Source organism: Chiloscyllium punctatum, chromosome 31, assembly GCF_047496795.1.
Source record: "Chiloscyllium punctatum isolate Juve2018m chromosome 31, sChiPun1.3, whole genome shotgun sequence".
In the NCBI taxonomy this organism is placed as follows: Eukaryota; Metazoa; Chordata; class Chondrichthyes; order Orectolobiformes; family Hemiscylliidae; genus Chiloscyllium; species Chiloscyllium punctatum.
In genome coordinates this window covers 64,060,800-64,080,984 of record NC_092769.1, presented here as the reverse complement: position 1 = coordinate 64,080,984, position 20,185 = coordinate 64,060,800, and the positions used below count along the sequence as shown (strand labels likewise).

General features: G+C 43.9%; 3 protein-coding genes across 3 annotated transcripts in view; 1 reads left to right on the top strand and 2 right to left on the bottom strand.

Moving 5' to 3' along the window:
• The window catches only part of LOC140457217 (uncharacterized), a 132,294-nt gene that overhangs the window by 23,179 nt on the left and 88,930 nt on the right, over nucleotides 1-20,185 (top strand). The gene's annotated exons all lie outside the window — the stretch shown is intronic.
• Nucleotides 1-20,185, bottom strand: part of LOC140457204 (uncharacterized) — a 62,814-nt gene that overhangs the window by 42,053 nt on the left and 576 nt on the right. The window lies entirely within an intron of this gene.
• Nucleotides 10,237-20,185, bottom strand: part of LOC140457168 (uncharacterized) — a 55,177-nt gene continuing 45,228 nt past the window's right edge. The window contains exon 5 of the mRNA XM_072551229.1: nucleotides 10,237-14,587. The gene's annotated coding sequence lies outside the window, so the exon portion shown is untranslated. The remainder of the gene's footprint in view (nucleotides 14,588-20,185) is intronic.

The following is a 20,185-nucleotide window of genomic DNA, read 5'->3' as shown; positions in this document are numbered from 1 at the left end:
ACAACCCAGTAACAGCTGATTTTAATCTTTAATTTGTACTACTAATTCATCTGTTTGTTTCAAATGCTATACGCATTCAAGTACAATACCTTAAGTGTTGTCCTTTATTCATTTTATAACCTCTAGCCTTATCTGCTGATTTGCTCTTGTCATTATAGATAATTCTTGTCATTATCTATTTACGATTTCCCACATTAATTCCTTCCTCTATTACTTTCTTCCCTATTCTTTTGAACAGGGAAAGCTTCCCAAATATGGGTCTTTGACTCCACTAATTTATTTAAAATGCAATCAAGTTCCAAGATTCCAGACCCCAAGCCCCAGAGGGATAAAAGCCAGTCCAAATCAGACTTGCTAACACTTGATTCACAACCCTGTGAAATGGAATCACTTGATGACCCTAAAAATTGGCCAACTGTTTCTAGTCAGACTTTACAAATGACTAATCATGGACATCAAGTTTGTGACTTAAAACAAAAACTAACAATTTATTATCAATAATGTTTCTCTAAAGAACCCAAATGAACATCAAGGCAATCTAATTAATATCCATAATCTAAGTTTCTTTCATCACCAACTACTACTTTCACAAAGACAAACATTTAGGAATTTAGGAATATATTTTTAAAAAGAATCATAATTCGCCAGTTTGATAACCATATCAACAATGCCAAGCTTTCACAAAATCTATTAGGTTATAATACAGGCACATAAGATGTCTTGTTTGAATTCTGAAGTCACCAGTCAATACAAACAGCTTGTGCAAACTTCCAGAGGCTTTTCCTGATTTTTTACAGACTGGGATTCTTTTCTCAGGACTTTGAAAAAGTCAATAACTGGAGAATTAACTGAAGAGAGCAAAAAAGAAATTGCAGCTTCCAAAGCAAGACTGCCTCCTGCTGAAAAACAAATCAAAATCCAGACCCCCTTTGGCTTTTCTCAGTGGTTGGCTGGCCAGCACTGGTCCTCCCTTGATTGAATAATTCAACATCCCTGGGGCATATCAATATCTTGGTACTGGTCTATCTACAGTATTCTGAAAGCAGTGTGTTCATTATCTTTCCAGGCCAGTTCCCAACACAAACACCGGTCTTGCGTTCTCTCCTTTAAAATAAAACAATTTGCTGTTCAAAACCAATTCTTAACTATAGTTCCAAACCAAAAATGAGAAATAAAGAAAAGTAATTATGGTTTCAACATGTGCAACCTCATCTCAACTTCATGATGCACTTCTACCTCAGGAAAATATCCTGAGCAGAGTTATCAAACAGTATTGCAGAGTCACAAAAAGGAAAAATAGGGCATAAGCATGATTAAAAGATAAATTTTAAGGGACATCTTAAGAAGGACATAGAGAGGTAGACAAGTAAAGTTCTTTAAGAAGGGAATTACACTGCAACATGATTTCAGCAGCTGGAAGTACAGCTACGAATGGTGTAGTTAAAATATTGGTCGTGCAAGAGGTCAGTGTTAGGACAGATATCTTAGAGGGCTGGGAGCTGGAGGATTTCACAAACACTGGAAGTGAGAAGGACCATACAGAAATTGAAAACAGTGATGATAACATTAAATATGAGATGTTGTTAGGAGACTTGAAGAGCACTAGGGTGATATGCGAATAGGACAGAATATTGAAGGTCTGTCCCGTCAATTCCTTTTCTTGTCTCCCCTTTTTCTCTCTTCTGTCTTTTTTCCTCTTTGGCCAGTGGTCCATGGCATAGTGGGGACAGTGGCCAATGGGCCTGCAGCAGTGCGGGGACAGCAGTGGCACAGAGCGGGGATGGCAGCCTGAGGGGCAGCAGCAAATCAGGGGCAGTCAGTGGCCCAGAGCAGAGCACAGCGGGAATGGCAGCCTGCATCCTGAAGCGAAGGTAGCTTTTGGTTGGGCAATAGTGGGGCCCGGTCAGACCACATGAAAGTGTTTATAGAAAGAGTGTAATGTGTATCTCTCTAGCCTTATTTCTTATTTTCCTAATTTATCTTATACTATGCATATGTGTAATGTAGTATAACCTTTTTTCTTTATTTTCTCTATTTTTTTGTGCCGAGGTACTTTACAGCCAAGATGATGCTATGTGCCATGTTGTTTCACTATACTCATGTTGTTTTGTAACTTCAGTACACAATAAACCTAATTCTAATATTATCTGTGTTAGGATTTGGGCAACAGATCTTTCAATGAGCTCAAGAAACTGGTGGGTCAAATATGGGAGGTGGCCAGGAATGCATGGCGATGGCCCAGTCAACAGGGAACAAAGGGGTCCAGAGTCTCCATGTTTTAAATTCTTATCTGTGTTTTTCTCCAAGGATGTGGTCACCCCTCCGGTCCCACAGTACTTTGAGATCTCTGTGCTCATAGAATTCAAGCCTCTGGAGCTTTCCTGATTTTAATCCCTACACCATAGGTGGCTGTTCTTTCAGACTCGACAGTGTGGTGCTGGAAAAGCACAGCAGGTCAGGCAGCATCCGAGGAGCAGGAGAATCAATGTTTCGGACATCAGGAATCTATTTTGTTCCTGATGAAGGGCTTATGCCCGAAACATTGATTCTCCTGCTCCTCGGATGCTGCCTGACCTGCTGTGCTTTTCCAGCAATACACTCTTAACTCTGATCTCCAGTATCTGCAGTCCTCACTTTCTCCTGGCTGTTCTTTCAGCCCAAATTGTGGAATTTTTCTCCTTAACCTTCCCACCTCACTTTCCTTTAAGGTACTCATTAAAACTTCCCTGCATGACCAACCATTTAGTCTGCTTACGTATATTCTTACATGGCTCATTGTCCAACATTGCTTTGTAAAATTCCTGTGAAAGCCTTCAGGCTATTATGTTCCATTAAAATTGCGATAGAAATACAAATTAGTTCTGTTGAGTTTGATGTATACTTCTGTTCCATCATCATCATGCTGAAAATCACAGCGTCACACGCCAGAGGTGAGGTGAGAGTGACAGCCCTTGACATCAAGGCTGCATTCAACAGAGTGTGGCATCAAGGAGCCCTGGCAAAACTATAATCAATGGGTTTCAGAGAGCAAACTCTTTGATGGTTAGAGTCACATATAGGAAGATGGTCGTGGTTGTTGCAGGTCAATCATCTCAGTCCCAGGGCATCTCTGCAGGAGTTATTTAGGGTACTTTCTTAGGCCCAACCATCTTTAGCTGCTTCATCAATGACCTTCCCTCCATCATAAGACCAGAAGTGGGGATGTTTGCTGATGACTGCAAAAATATTTGTATTGTCTGTAAACATGGGTGAGGTGCTGAATGACTGGAGTGTGATTAATGTTGTGCCTTTGTTTAAGAAGAGATTCAAGGAAATCAATGAACTATAGGCCTGTGAGTCTGACTTTGGTGATGGTTCTTGAAAATCATAGAATCTCTACAATGTGGAAACAGGCCCTTCAGTCCAACAAGTCCACACCTACCCGCCAAAGAGTACCCACTCAGACCCATTCCCCATCCTATTATTCTATATTTACTCCTAATCAATGTACCTAACCTACACATTTTTGGATTGTGGGAGGAAACCCACAGGGACAATGTGAAAACTCCACACAGACAGTCATGCTAGGCTGGAATCAAATCCAGGTCTCTCGCGCTGTGAGACAGCAATGCTAACCACTGAACCACCGTGCTGCCCCAGATGTTGCTAGAAGTGATTCTGAAACATAAGATTTATATGCATGTGGAGATGTAAGGAATGATTAGGGATAGTATGCATTGGTCCATGTAAGGGAAATCATGTCTCACAAATTTGATTGAGGTTTTTGAGGAAGAAACTACAAAGATTGACGAGGGCAGAGTGGTGGACATTGTTTACTTGGATTTTAGTAAAGCCTTTGACAAGGTTCTGCTTGATAGATTAATTAGTAAAGTTAGATCATGTGGGATTGATGGTGAACTTGTTAATCGAATACAAAATTGGTTAAATGACAGGAGATGGAGAGTGACGGTGGAGGGTTGTTTTACTGATGGGAAACCAGCAACGAGCCATGTACTGCAGGGATCAGTGCTGGGTCCATTTTTATTTGTCATTTATATAAATGATTTAGATGAGAATATAGAAGACATGGTTAGTAAGTTTGCGGACGACACCAGGATTGGGGGTATAGTGGACAGTGAAGAAGATTAGTGAGTTTTGAGAAGAAGATTATTTAAGATTACAAAGAAATTGTGATCAGATGGGTCTATGGGCTGAAGAGTGGGAGGTGGAGTTTAATTTGGATGTATGTGAGATATTATGTTTTGGTAATACAAATAAAGACAAGGTGCTTCAGTGGTTAGCACTGCTGCCTCACATCACTAGGGTACCAGGTTCAATTCCAGCCTCGGGCGACTGTCTGTGTGGAGTTTGCACATTCTCCCCGTGTCTGCATAGGTTTCCTCCGGGTGCTCCAGTTTTCTCCCACAGTCCAAAAAAAGTGCAGGTCAGGTGAATTGGCCATACTAAATTGCCCATAGTGTTAGGTGCATTAGTCAGAGGGAACATGGTGGCACAGTGGTTAGCACTGCTGCCTCATGGTGCCAGAGATCCAGGTTCAATTCCCGCCTCAGTTGACTCTCTGTGTGGAGTTTGCACATTCTCCCTGTGTCTGTGTGGGTTTCCTCCAGGTGCTCCGGTTTCCTCCCACAGTCCAAAAATGTGCAGGTTAGGTGAATTAGCAATGCTAAATTGCCCGTAGTGTTAGGTGAAGGGGTAAATATAGGGGAATGGGTCTGGACGGATTGCGCTTTAGGGGTTGGTGTGGACTTGTTGGGCCGAAGGGCCTGCTTCCACACTGTAAGTAATCTAATCACGTCTGGGAATGGGTTACTCTTCGGAGGGTTGGTGTGGACTGGTTGGGTCGAAGGGCCTGTTTCACACTGTAGGGAATCTTAAAAGACTTATACAATTAAAAGTACGGCTTGGGAAATGCTGCAGAACAGAGACACCTAGTGGTTCAGGTACATAATTGTTTGTATGACAGATGGATAAAGTGGTCAAGAAGGCATTTAGCATACTTGCCTTCATTGCTCAGACCTATGAATATAGGAGTTGAGGTTGTAAAGGGTGTTGGTGAGGTCTCTTCTGGAGTACTGTTTCCAGTTCTGGTTGTCCTGTTATGGGAAGGATATTAATATGGAGAGGGTTTAGAAGAGATTTACCAGGATGTTGCCAGGAAAGGACGGTTTGAGTGAGGCTGGATCGACTGGGACTTTTTTCACCTGTGTGTAGGAGATTGAGGGGTGACCTTATTGAGGTTTATAAAATAATGAGGGGTATGGATAAGGTGAATGGCAGGGGACATATTTTTAAGGTGAGAGGAGAAAGATTTTAAGAAGATGGGTACGTGTATGGAATGAGCTGCCAGAGGAGGTGGTGGAGGCTGGTACAATTGCAACATTTAAAAGGCATTTTGGGGGGGGATCTAAGATGGCGGCGATCTGAGAAGATCACACTGCAGAGCTTCGCATCGCAGCAGGAGCAGGACGGTCCTTTACCCACCCAACCCAGGTCATCAGGATTTCTTGGGGCGTTGGAAAGATTGTGGAGCCCCAAGAAACATTTAAAAATTGACTTACCTGTATTTTCAACTGTCCAGAAATGCCTAAAAAGGGAGGAGGAGCATCTGAGGCCGGGCCTGCAGCTCAGCCTCAGAGCTGATTACTCTCCAGGACCTGGTGAACCAGCTCTCAAACTCTTGCAAGGATGTTGGGGAAACAGATTGAAGAGAAGCTGGCTCCAGTCACTCTCATGCTGCAGAAGCATGAGCAGCAGCTGGGAGGCCTGGAGAAGAGGACGGATGAGGTGGAGCACAGGGTCACTGTGGTGGAAGCTGATGCCAGTTCATTCAAGGAAGAGATCCAAGCCCTGAAGACGCAGGTTCGTAATTTGCATGACCAAGTGGATGATCTTGAAAACAGGGGCAGGAGAAAAAACATTCGGATCATCGGTCTGCCTGAGGGTAAGGAAGGTGAGCGGCCTGCGGAATTTGTTGAAGATTGGCTTCCGAAATTCCCTGACTTGGAGACTGGCATGAGAGGATTGAAGATAGAGAGGGCTCACCAGGTCGCAGCACAGAGGTCGGGTCTGGGTCAATGCACTCGTCCTTTCCTGGTGCAGTTCCATCATTACCGGGATAAGGAGAGAGTCATGGAGGCTTCCAGACTCCAGGGGAAGGATCCAAAGGCCCTAATTTACGAGGGCTCTAAGATCATGTTTTTCCAGGACTTTTCAGCAGCGGTGATCCAGAAACGAAAATCGTATGATGGTGTCAAGAGAAGATTGAAGGAGCCAGGGATTCAATACTCTCTGAGATATCCGGCAGTGCTTCAGGTCACCTTAGATGGATCCATGCATCCCTTTGACAGATCGGAGAAGGCAAGAGACTTTGTGGACAAACTAACCTAATTTAAACAATTGTAGTATGTATAAATATTGTTGCTTGGGTATGTGTTTATCATTCTGTAAAAGAAATGGAGGAAGTCTGGTTGGAGCTTTGTTTTTCCCCTTTTTTTTCCTTTATTGATAATAATTTGGTTCAAGCTATGTCTGGCGGTGGATAAGATGTACATTTTAAATTTCTAAGTTAGGACATACCAAAGGATGGGTGGGGTATTTATTCCCCTTTTTTTTATAAAAGAATGTTTTTTATTCATATTAATATTCTATAGGGTGTTTATTCTTTTTAGCTTGTGCTTGCTCTGGCTGGGAGAAGTGAAGGTGGTTGAGATGGTTAGATGCCTATTTATGGGCAGTTCAGGACAGGTAGTTGCCCCCTCCGGGCAGGGGGTGAGTTCCCCTACTCAGCGCTATTGGCGCTTTATATGTTGGTTTGTTTTCTGGTTTTTGTTGTTTTTTTATTTTTAATAATTTTGTATGTTTGTTAAATGTAGTGGTTTTAGTTTATGTTGTTTTTATATTTGGTGGACCAGGCAACACTAAGACTCAGCAATTTGTGGTTTGGGTTCCTCCTCTCTGGAATTTAAACGTAATTGCAGAAGATTATGGCTAATGATTTGATTAAATGGTGTACCTGGAATATCAAGGGAAGTCACTCACCAATTAAGAGGAAGAAGGTACTCTTGAGTCTTAGAAAAGAGAAGGTGGATATTGCTTTGTTACAGGAGACACATTTGGATGACAAGGAGCATCTGAAATTACAGCAGAATGGCCTTGACCGAGTTTAATTTTCATCATTTAATACCAGAGTGGCTATATTGGTAAGGAAAAATCTCTCATTTAAATTGGTGGAATGTGTTAAAGACACACACGGGAGGTTTGTAATACTCAAAGCCTTGATAAGTGGGGAAGAATATGGCATTTTAAATGTTTATTGTCCCCCAGCTCATCCTCTTAAATTCTTGGTAGATGCTTTTTCTAAACTGATAAGTCTCAAGTCTCAGCACATCATTATAGGGGGAGATTTTAACTGCCTCATGTACCCCACAGTAGACAGGTTGCCTAAAGGTCCCTCGATACCCTCTGCACAAACTAAACAGTTATTGGGTTTGTGTTGGGAATTAGGATTGGTGGACGTCTGGAGGTGTCTCCACCCTACAGGTAGGGATTTCACGTTTTTCTCCAATCTGCACAGATGTCACACGAGGATTGATTTTTTTCCTGACCCCTGCGGTAACCCTGGATCTGGTGGCATCCTGTACGTTTGGTAGTATTGCCATCTCTGATCATGGTCTAGTGTTCCTCATGGTTAAAATTAAGGATGTTACAGTGGATTCAAGGTACTAGCAAATGTACCCTTTATTCTCATGGACAGTACGTTTGTGGAGTATTTCTCTAGGGAATTTCGGGCATTCCTAGACATCAACATAGGCTCGGTTGATAGCTCATCTGTTCTCTGGGAAACTGCCAAAGCTTATGCCAGAGGGTTAGTTATTTCATATTCCACAAGTAGGAAGCGGCAGAAGGGTGAGCAGCAACGTATCCTTGAAGCACGGTTGAAGGCAGCCGAGAAGGCCTATTTTGACAGACCTTCGTTGGCCAAACGACAGAGGATTACGGCAATGCAATCTACACTAAATTCCGTGCTCACGCAGACGGCAAAGAAGGAGCTGGCTTTTGCAAAACAAAGGTTATACGAGCATGGTGACAAGCCAGGCAAATACTTAGCATACCTTGCCAGAAAGCAATTAGGGAAGGGTCTGGGAACCTAACATGTGATTCTAAAAAGATTAATGTGGCGTTCCAGAGATTCTACTCTAAGTTATATCAGTCTGAGAATTGTGAGGAGGGGCAGGCCAAAATGGAATCCTTTTTTAAGAGATCTGAAGCTCCCAGGTGTGACACCCGAACAACAGTCCTTTCTCAATGCCCCATTATCAGAGCAAGAAGTGCAGGAAGCTGTGAGGCAGCTTCAGGGTGGAAAGGCGTCCGGTCCTGATGGACTTCCCAGTGAATTCTATAAGGAATTTATAAGTATACTGTCAGGCCCTGTCAAGGTTATGGTGAAAGCTAAGGAAAGTAGACTTGAGGAGTGTCAGATCAGCCTGATCCCATTAAATGAAGGCTCAAGAGGTTGAATGGCCTTCTCCTATTCCTATTTCTTACAACGCATATCCCAGGAAGGGATAAGACAATGAAAAATATTCAGAGGGGGATGATCCTGACCGTTGGGGCAGCACGGAGCACCAGGGACCCGGGTTCGATTCCCACCTCGAGCGACTGTCTGTGTGGAGTTTGCACATTCTCCCTGTGTCTGCAAGGGTTTGCTCCAGTTTCCAAACATGTGCAGGTCAGGTGAATTGGCTATGCTAAATCAGGGGTAAATATAGGGTAGGGTCTGGGTGGGTTACTCCTTGCAGGGTCGGTGTGGACTTGGGCTGAAGGGCATGTTTCCATACAGTAGGGAATCCAGAAGAAAAAAATTATTCTATGATCTCCCCTGCCATGGAACTTCAACACTGACCCTGCTAAAGATTTTATACTCAGTGTGTGGTTTCCTGGATGGACTGTAAGAAAACAGGATTTCAGAATCCTGACTAATATTTGACAAGGAACCAGAGGACTCCTCACTTAAGAACCATCTACAGTTTTACCTGTCATGCAGATCTAGAAGTGAATGAAACCTGACTCCCCGAAATGTCGTGACACTGACCCGTCTGGATCAAACACAGAGAAAGCTGGAGAGACTCAGTCGGTCTGGCATCAGCTGTTGAGAGAGCAACAGAGTCAATGCTTTTCAAATCTGTATGACTCTTTGTCAGAACTCCTCCTGGACCCTAAGTGGAACTCTTCCTCTGTCTGCAGATGCTGTCAGATCTGCTAATTTATCTACTGTTCTGTGTTTGTTTCAGAATTCCAGCATCTGAGCTACTTGTTTGGAGGCAGACACCAGGACAATGTAATCCAACAATAAGTTATACTCACAAGGATGGTTGCATGGTTTGAGAAGTTGGGAGAGACTCTGTGGATTCGGCTGATATTACTGACGTCATGGGAAGGTCTGATGAGATATCCTTGTGTTGACTGAGGTCACATTCAGCATCACATATTAAAATATAGATACAGGTATTCAATATTTACTGGCTGGAAATGAGCTCTCCAGTCTAAGCTCACTGTCCTGCTTGGTCTGTAGCCCCAGGGTCATAGCACCTCAGTTGCAGAGCAGAGTATTTGTTAAATATGTTGAGGGTTTCTGCCTCTATGACCCTTTAAGACAACAAGTTCCAGACCACCCACCACGCTCCAGGTGAAAAACCTCCACCCTCATTCCTCTCTAATCCTGTCAACAATTACTTTAAACTCATAACTCTGGTTATTAATTTGTGAATGAAATAGGCCCTTCCTATCCACTCTGTCTGGATCCCAATCCCCTCAACTTCTTCAATCCCACAGAAAACAAATGCAGCCGATCCAATCTTTCCTCATCACTAAAGTTCACCAGTTCTGTTGATTATCCAGATAAATATCTGCTGTGCTCTCTGAAGTGTCATGACATACTGCCTGTAATGCAGTGACCAGAGCTGTGACCCAAACTGTTTTTTTTAGCTTGAGTGACTGCTCTGTCCAAATAACAGAAACTGACAGCTGGAACGCAGTCACATATGCAAGATATTTACCAATGATTCAAGGGTTTCTTAGAGGAGTGACTATCTTCTAGAGGATTTAGATAACAGACTGTCTCTTTTGAATATTGAGCTGGACGGCTGGGTCATGATGTGTTTCTTTGTTCACCTTATTCACTCAAAATACTGAATCTAATGATTTCAGACACGAGGTAATCAAACTTCCAATAACCAATTGTATTTTAGTGACTTTATTAACAGCACTTCAATAATAGAGGACCATTACTCGAATGGAGAACAGGGATAATACCAAGGATTCAGAGCTCTCAGCTCGAACAATACAGACAGAGGATAGTTAACACATCCTGAAAACAGGGATGGTAATGTGAATTTACAGCCCTCAGCTTACTATAATGGAAGGTACATAGCCCATGCAGAAAACGGAGATAACACTAGGGATTTAAAGTTCTCAGCACATCAATGATACAGACAGATAACAGGGATAATACAACAAATTCAAAGCTTTGGGTTCTGTACTAATATGGAAGGAAAACAGTTCACCTAACCTGAGAAGGGGGAATAACACCATGGATTCAAGAGTTCTCTTCTCCCAAGGTATGAGCTAACAAGCTGCAGCCACACTCAAAACATTTATCTTTAATTTGTTCACTACATCTGCACGGTGGCTCAGTGGTTAGCACTGCTGCCTCACAGCAATCCCAGGTTCAATTCCAGCCTCGGGCGACTGTCTGTATGGAGTTTGCGCATTCTCCCCGTGTCTGTGTGGGTTTCCTCTGGGTGCTCCGGTTTCCTCCCAAAGTCCAAAGGTAGGCAGGTCTGGTGAATTGGCCATGCTAAATTGCCCGTAGTGTTAGGTGTATTAGTCAGAGGGGAATGGGTCTGAGTAGGTTACTCTTTGGAGGGTCGGTGTGAACTCGTTGGGCTGTTTACACACTGTAGAGAGTCTAAAAAATCTAATCTAATCTAAATTTGATCCTGTGCGAACCAAAAGCACAAGAAGAGCTGTGCACTGTTGAGGGTAAGCACAAGGCTCTGTTCCTCCACAGGAAAGACCAGCTCTTTCCACATCTCCTTTCCACACAAGTGCAGCTGACAGTGAGCAAGGATGTCAGCCTCATTGATGCACACCCATGTGTCAGAACAGCAAAGGTCTTACTGTGCCAAGAGTGTTCAGGCAGTTTCCATTACAGGCAAAACACGGAGAAGCCATGTTCATTTATGCAGTGCCTATCAAACCTTTTAGGATGTCCCAAAGTGCTTCACAGCAAAGAAGTACTTTTGCAGTGAAATCACTGTTGGGAATCACAACAATTGGTCCATAGCAATTTTTAAAAGTTCATGCACAGGAACGAGAGCATCACTGGTTAGGCCAGAATTTACTGTCCACTCCGAACTGCCCAGGGCAGGTAAGAGTTAACCACAATGCTGTGCACTAGACCAGCTTAAGGATGGCAGTTTCCTTCCCTAAAATACATTAGTGAACCAGTTGTTTCTCCTTCCTGACAATTCAGAGAATTCCCACAGTGTGGAAGCAGACAATCCAGCCCATGGAATTCACACCAACCCTCCAAACAGCATCGCAGCCAGACTGGACCTATCACTGTAACCCTGCGTTTCCCATTAGCTAATCCACCTAGCCTGCACATCTGTGGACACTATGGGCGATTTAGCATGGCCAACCCTCCTAACCTGCACATCTTTCGACTGTGGAAGGAAACGTTATATGGGGAGAAAGTCTGTGTGGAGTTTGCACAGTTGCCAGAGGTTGGAATTGAACCTGGGTTCTGCAAGGCAGCAGTACTAACCACTGAGCATTGACAATGGTTTCACGGTCAACATCAGACTCTTAATTCCAAATTGTTTTTATTGAATTCAAAGTTCACCATCTGCCATTTTGGGTCCCCAGAACATTTCCGAGGTTTCTGGATTAATAGTCTGGGAATCAGGCCATCGCCAGATGACCAGAGCCATCAAATCCTTGTTGGGATAGCATATCAGGAAGAATCCGTTGATTTCCTTCAGAATCACGGCCATTGTATTTGTTACGTCCAACTGAACAACCAGACAGGGTTGAAACATAGTACCTCTGATAGGGAGACATGCCCTAGGGTCTGCACTGAAACATGAACCTGGATTGTTCTATGAAGTGGAAAATCAACCGCACCTTTTGGTTTCAAGGTGAAGTTGTTACCCAGTGACTGACAGCTACTGCAGCACTGCCTTGTCATCTACAGTGTTTCATTAAACAGAATCCTTACAGTATGGAAGCAGGCCATTCAGCCCAAGTCCTCACCGACCCTCTGAAGAATATGCCACCCAGACCCCCCTCCCCCAACCTGATTCCTGTAACCCAGCATATCCTACAGCTAATGCACGTAACTTGCATATCCTTGGACATTACGATTTAGTGTGGCCAGTCCACCTAACCTGCACAACTTTCAGCTGAGTGGCTTGAAATTTAAACCTGGTCTGTAGTATGCTGTTTTACTCAAATTCCGAAGGAGCGAGAGATACTGTGGGACACACATTAAGTCCTGTGGCTGATTGTGATGAAAAGCCTGGGTTTGGTCTTTAATAATCCCAGTGAGTTACTGATACCTTTCCTGAACCCCAAAGCTGGGGACATTTTCTGGAAAGTATGAGAAGCTGGGGCTTGTTCCTGAGAGCAAACGAGAACAGAGATAATGCAAATCTGGGAAGGAGAGAAGGTTTAGTCCTGGATGTGACCCTTAGCCAAACAAAGAAGAAAATCCAACGTTGCTGGTGACTTACGAACAACACTCGTGTCTCAGCAGGTGGTGCAAACAAGAAACCCCTTTGGCACAGACCGAGCAGCTGAACGGCTTCTCCCCGTATGAATTCGCTGGTGCCTCCGCAGGCTGCCTGAGTGAGTAAATGCCTTCCCACAAACATGAACGACTTCTCCCAAGTGTGAATTTGCACCTGTAGAGTCAGTTCAGATGATTTCTTGAATCCTGCCCTTCAGTACAAGCACCTGAACGGTCTCTTTTCAGTGTGAATGCCATGGTGAGAGATCAAATCCTCAAAAGGTTTTACAGCATTTCCCACAGTCCAGGCATTTGAAAGGTCTCTCCTCAGTGCGAATTTGCTAGTGTCTTACCAGTTGAGTCGACTGCATGAAACTCTTCCTGCACTCGGCACAGGTGAACAGCTTCTCCTAGCTGTGAGCTCGCCAGTGTGTCAGCAGGCTGGCTGACTGAGTAAACCTCTTCCTACACCCAGTGCAGATGAATGGCCTCTCCCCAGTACAGGTATGCCAGTGTTTCACCACATCAGTAAACAAATCGCTTCCCATACTCAGAGCAGAGGAGTAGTCTCTACTCAGTGTGAACACGCTGGTGTGTCAGCAGGTCACCGTTCCTTTTAAAGGTCTTATCACATTCAGAACATATCAAACTTTCCTTATTGGAGTGACTACATCGGTGTTCGATGCATTGAGAATCTCCCTTGTGACGCATACAGCAGGATAATGGTTTCTCCCCAGTGTGAATATACTTCTTTGCAGCTCCTGTTGAAGCAAGTCTCTTGCCACACACCAAGCAGGTGAATAGTTTCTCCCCAGTGTGAATCGCCGGTGTTGCAGTAGATGGGAAGATCGAGTGAATCCCTTCCCACACTTGGAGCAGGTGAATGGTTTCTCCCCAGTGTGAATCCACTGGTGTGTCACTAAATGATTTCTGACGCTTTGAGCAACTGAATGGCCTCCCCACAGTGAGAGTTTGTTGGTGTGTCACAAGGTGTAATGACCGAATGAATCCCATTCCACACATGGAGCAGAAAAATGGTCTCTCCCCAGTGTGAATGCCCTAGTGCTTCAGAGGGTGGATTGAATGGGTGAATGTCTTCCAGCACAAGGAGCAACTGAAAGGCCTCTCCCTGCTGTCTGAGCGCTCATGGCTCAGCACCTCACTACATCTTTTAAAGACCTTCTTGCACTCAGGTAAGTTATCTTACTGAAGTGAACCAGTTTGTGGTCAACTAAATGGTAGGACTGAAGGACTGAGTGAATGTCTTCCCACAGTGGAAGCAGCTGAATGGCCTGTCCTTGCTGCGAACTTACTGGTGCTCAGTGAGATGACCTGACTTGCTAAAACTCTCCCCACAGTGAAGACAGCTGAATGGTCTCTCGTGGGTGTGGGGGAGCTGGTGCTCCCTGAGGCAGAAGGACTTCTTGAATCTCTTCCCACAATGGGAACAACTAAATGGTCTCCCATTAGCACGAAATTGCAGCTCCGGGACCACTTCTTTGACTGTTTCACAGCTGTACTCTGAAGCAGAACGCTGAAGAAATCCCTCATCATCGTGATCGTGTTGGTGTGCCCGCAGATTGGACGAACAGGTAAATTGCTTCCCACACTCTGAGCAGGTGAACAGCCTTTCACTATTGCAAGTGTTTCCCAGCTGTGCAAATCCCTTCCAATAGTCAAAGCAGATGAATGCCCTCTCAACAGCTTCCAACAGAGATGATCAGAATCTGATGTACCGAGAGACCATCTCGGTGAGAGGTCTAGCTTGATTTTCCTGACTATGAATCTGCTAATGGCCTGTAAAAGGAATTAACAAAGAATAATATAAAATATAGAATTCGCAATGGTCCATTCTGTCTGTACTGGAGATTCTGCTGCACATGAGTCGTCTATTTGGCTGACATCATTTCAGCTTATATTTCTCACCCAGTTTTTTTCCCTGACATTCCCATCATTTTTCTTTTAAATACTAAGGATGAGCAATAAATGTTGGCCTATTCACAACATCCACATTCCATGAGTGAATTTAAAAAAAAATTAACATTATCACATCTTTTCATTGCAAAGTCCACATTCTACTAAATAGAATACTAGCTCTGAAGGAGAGTCATACTAGACTGTCTCTCTCTTGCCACAGATGCTACCAGCCCTGCTGGGTCTCTCAAGCAACTTTAGGTTTTTATTCCCCATTCTACCAAGAGAATGAGAAAAGAAATATTCTGAATTATTCTATGACTAATAGAATTCGCAGACCACAAAGTGGAAAACTTGCGTAACCGATGCAGAATTTTAAAGCTGTATTGCAGAGGGAACAATCGTTTCCCTTGGCTTGTGTACATTTCTTGCGTCTAAGTCACCTGTAAAATCCAAAGCCTATCCCGGTCAGTCCACAAGAAGCAATCTGATCCAGAAACAGAAATTGCTGGAAAAGCTCAAAAGGTCTGGCAGCACCTGTGGACTGAAATCAAGAGTTGACGTTTCGGGTCGAGTGATCCTTCCCCAGAATTGTGTCAGTTCTGAGGAAGGGTCACGAGACCTGATACATTAACTCCGATTTCTCTCCACAGATCTGCCCAACCTGCTGAGCTTTTCCAGCAGCTTTTCTGCTTTAGTTTCTCATTTACCACACCCACTGTTTTTTTTAAACAGTTTTTGAAAGAAAGCTCAGGATGGATTTGTATGTGCTCTTCAGCATATTTTCCCTCAACAAAAAAGATTACTTCAGCACAAGTGCCCTTCCATACACTACCGTCAATTAAGATGCCGGCTGTCCACATCGACCTAATAAAATGAGAACATGTTTTTCCTCCCTGTCATGCAGACAGCCCTTCACCACACCACCTCTACTCCCTGTTCCATTGCTCTCAACCACAACCCCCCAGTGCAATAAAGACTGAGTCCTCCTTGTCCTTGCCTACCAGTCTCTGCATCAAATGCATCATCCTTTAATACTTCCACCAACTCCAACTACATCCCACCACCAAGGACATCTTCCCCTCCCCACCCCACTCTACCTTCCGCAAAGGCTGCTCCCTTTGACAATACTTGGTTTTTGCCACTCTCCCAACTCAATCCCCCAGCTACCTTCCCACACCTTTCAGACACTCACCCCCCCCCCCCCCCCGCCTCTGCGCCTGCGTATCGTGAGCGCAGGGTCACTCACGTGCTCCCAGGGCCTGCGCACCTGGGTGATTGATGGCGGACCCGACCCAATAGGAAGAAAGAACGGTGCTGATGGAACAAAGCTTGGCAGTTCTTCCTTCAGCCAATCAGAGTGAATGAGAGGGCTGGACTGAATCCGGATGAGGGGCGTGAATCCTTCCAGTGCAGATTCAGAGTGTAAGAGAACAACTCACAGTAGACCATCCCTTGCACTATGTGTGTGAAAGGGATGTGCCTTAATTAGGTTCAAAGAGACTCGATTTAAAAATAAAACTGGTTTATCTTATTAAAATTTATCACGGATGGGAAAAATTTGGCTCAGTGCATTACTCCAAGAAGCCTTAACACAATCAGTGTGAGAGTATTTAAGAACTGATTCCCTTGCAGCAATTCCATTGGTGGAAGTTTTAAAGTGGAAGCTGTAGTGTTATTGAAGGATAATGTACACACAATGGATTTGTGACTGGAGGATAATGGTCAGAAGATGGGAAAGGGTCTGGAAAATATCAGATCCTTTGTATTGTTTTAGGAGAAATGTAGTCTGTTTGGGTAGATGTCAGATTTTATACAGCATTGATCAGACTCTGGCTTCATTCTTCAGTGAAAAATCTTGACATTGTAGCGAGAGCGCAAGCGAGGAAACTTTATTACACATTACTCTACAGTATAGAACTTACACCCATGACAATGAAGGATCTATAGCACACATATCAAGGTAGTTAGAATTACACATAGACATACATTATTAACTGAAAGGACTGACCATGTATATTTTTGTCTCTAAGCCAGGAGTTCAAGTGAAGGACTAAATATAAAGATGTCATTAAATCTCTCAGGGAGATGAGATAGCAATTTACAAACCATGAGAAAATGACCATTGTACAGACTCCCGAAAGAATCGCTACATAATTTGCAAGATTCTTTAATGGGTCAATGTGTTCCATTTTAATAAATAACAAGAGTGAGTGGATGTAATTAATTTTGTAAGCCCTAAAGTCAAAAAGGATGAATACACAAAAGCTCTGGGAGTTTGACCTGGTCCAACTTTGACCAGACCAACTGGATTAGAATGACGTGTTCATTACTTTTTCACACCAGTTCTTGAGTCTCAAGTAGTCTTTTGAACTTGTGTAATGGGTTACGTAAATTAAATTTAAAACATCTCACCAGTACCTTACTGTTGTTTAGTTTGAGCTTGTTTAAAGAGATCTTCCACATATTTCTGTAAAATTACAATGCACATTCAGCCTTTAAGAGGCAACAAAGATAAATGATCAAACCTGTACCTATTATCAGAAATGTTTCTGAAGCATGTGTGCAGCCTCTCTCCACTTTTCTTTCAGATTTTTTGAGTAATGGTGTTAATTGAATTCTTTTGAATATAGATAGACACACAATACATACTTTGGGGTTATTTATATATGGGTGCTTATTTATTGCCCATCCTTAACTGCCCAGAAGATATTTAAGAGTCACCCATATTTGCAGTGGGTCTATTCACTTGTAGGCCAGATCATACAAGAATGACAGATTTGCTTCCCTAAAGGCCACAAGTGAGCCAGATGGGTTTTTACAACTATTGGCAAAGATTACATGGTCATTATTAGGCTCGTTCTTTATTCTGAATGTTTCACGGAATTCAAATTTCACCATCTGCCACAATGGAATTCACCTACATCCCAAAAGCACTGGCCTGGGGTTCTGGATTGCTAATAGATTGAAATTATTACGATGCCATCACCTCCACAAATGTGGTTTAAACACAGTGATATGTTGAATGTTTAAAAAACTGAGTAAATTCCTTCCCAAACACTGAGCAGTGAACAGCCCCTTCCCAGTGAGAGCTCACTATGGACATTAGACAATCCATTCTGATGTTAAAGGTCTTCTCACAGTTCAAATATGTAAAAGGTCTCTCATCACTAAGACCAAGCTGATGTTGAGGAAAAAAATATTTGTATGTGAAGACAGGAGGAATAGTTAGTAAGTTTGCAGATAACACCAAAATTGGAGGTGAAGTGGACAGCGAAGGTAATTACCTCAAGAGTACAATGGGCTCTTGATCAGATGGACCAGTGGGCCTGGGAGCGGCAGATGGAGTTTAATATAGATAAATGTGAGGTGCTGCATTTTGGAAAGACAAATCAGGGCAAGACTTATACACTTAATGGTAAGGTCTTGGAGAGTGTTGCTGAACAAAGATCTTGGAGTGCACATTCTTAGTTCCTTGAAAGTAGAGTCGCAGTTAGAGAGAATAATGAAGAAAGCGTTTGGTATGCTTTCCTTCATTGGCATTGAGTATAAGAGTTGGGAGGTCATGTTGCAGCTGTAACATGAGGCCACTTTTGGAATATTGTGTGCAATTCTGGTTTCCTTCCTATCCAAAGGACATTGTGAAACTTGAAAGGGTTCAGCAAAGATTTATAAATATGTAGCCAGGGTTGGAGGGTTTGAGCTATAGGGAGAGGCTGAATCGGCTGGACTATTATCCCTGCAGTGGAGACTGAAGGGTGACCTTGTAGAGGTTTATAAAATCACGAGGGGCACGGATAAGGTAAATAGACAAGGTCTTTTTCCTGGGTTGGGGGAGTCCAGAACTGGAGGGCATAGGTTTAAGGTAAGAGGGGAAATATTGAAGAGAGACCTAAGGGGCAACCTTTTCACGCAGAGGGTGGTGAGTGTATGGAATGAGCTGCCAGAGGAAGTGATGGAGGCTGGTACAATTACAACCATTTAAAAGGCATCTGGAGGAGTATGTGAATAGGAAGTGCGGAGAGAGATATAGGCCAAGTGCTGGCAAATGGGACTAGATTAATTTAGGATATCTGGTTGGCATGGACGAGTTGGACCGAAGGGTCTGTTTCCGTGTTGTATTGGTGACGGAATTAATCCCTTTCTTCACATGGAGCAGGTGAATGGCTTCTCCTCAGTATGAACATTCGGTATGTTAACAAGTTAGATGTTGCTTGGAAGCCTCTATGAAACAACAAGATACAATGAGATGTCATCCCATATGGTGAACCCACTGGTGTGCCCGCCTGAGTTAAGTAACAGAATCCGTCCCCACACATACACAGATGGTAAACAGTCTCTCCCCTTCATGAATGCACTGAAGAAATTCCAGCTGGGACAGAAAAGCAAATCCCTTAGCAAAATCCTTATGTTCGTGGAAGCAGGCCATTTGGCCCATTGAGCCCACACTATCCCTCCAAATGCACCGAACACTTTGGGCAATTTAGCACAGCCAATTCACCTGACCTGCACATTTTTGGACTGTGGGAGGAAACTGGAGCACCCGGAGGAAACCCGCACAGAAAGAGGGAGAATGTGCAAACTCCACACAAACACCATGTAGAACACCACTACCTGCAAGCTCCCCTCCAAGCCACTCACCATCCTGAGTGGAAAATAAACTTGCCATTCCTTCAGAATTGCTGGATCAAAAACCTGGAAATTCTTCCCTAATAGCATTTTGGATGTGCCTGCATGCCAAGGTCTGCAGCAGTTCACCACCACCTACTGAAGAACAACCAGTGATGGGTAACAAATGCTGAGCCAGCTAGAGACACTGAAATTGTATTAAATAAGAAATAAATAGGGGCAGGACAGCAGTTAGTACTGCTGCCTCTCAGCGCCAGGGACCCAGGTTCAATTCCAGCCTCAGGCTGTGTGGAGTTTGCACATCCCCAGTGTGTCTGTGTGGGTTTCCTCCAGGTGCTCCGGTTCCCTCCCATTTTCCAAAGATGTGCAGCCATGCTAAATTGCCCATGTCCGGGATTTGAAACATGCTGCTTTCACTGCCTTTACTGACCATGTCCCCTCTGCAATTGCCACTGAGCACACCACCTCTGCCAACCACATCACTCCCTGCGACTGCTGACGTCACTTCGGCTGACACCGTTCACATGATTGCTGATGTCAGTGCCAATCACATGATCGTTTTCTCACACACACCCCCACCCAGAGACAATCTCCACCTCCGCTCCAACTCAACATGAGGCCCCAGTCCCAAGCCCTGCTGGGTATTTACCACACCTCCCAGACCTCCCCCTCACTGAGGGCAAATGGTCAGTCCTCAAAAGGACTAACCTCTATTCCACTGTGCCCACATATCAACACATTCTGCACACTTCCAGATGCTGAACACTTTTTCCGCTGACTCCAACTCTGTGCCTAGTTCTTTGAATGTGAATCCCACCCACTCTCCGAAGACCCCTTCTCCCGCCTCCAACA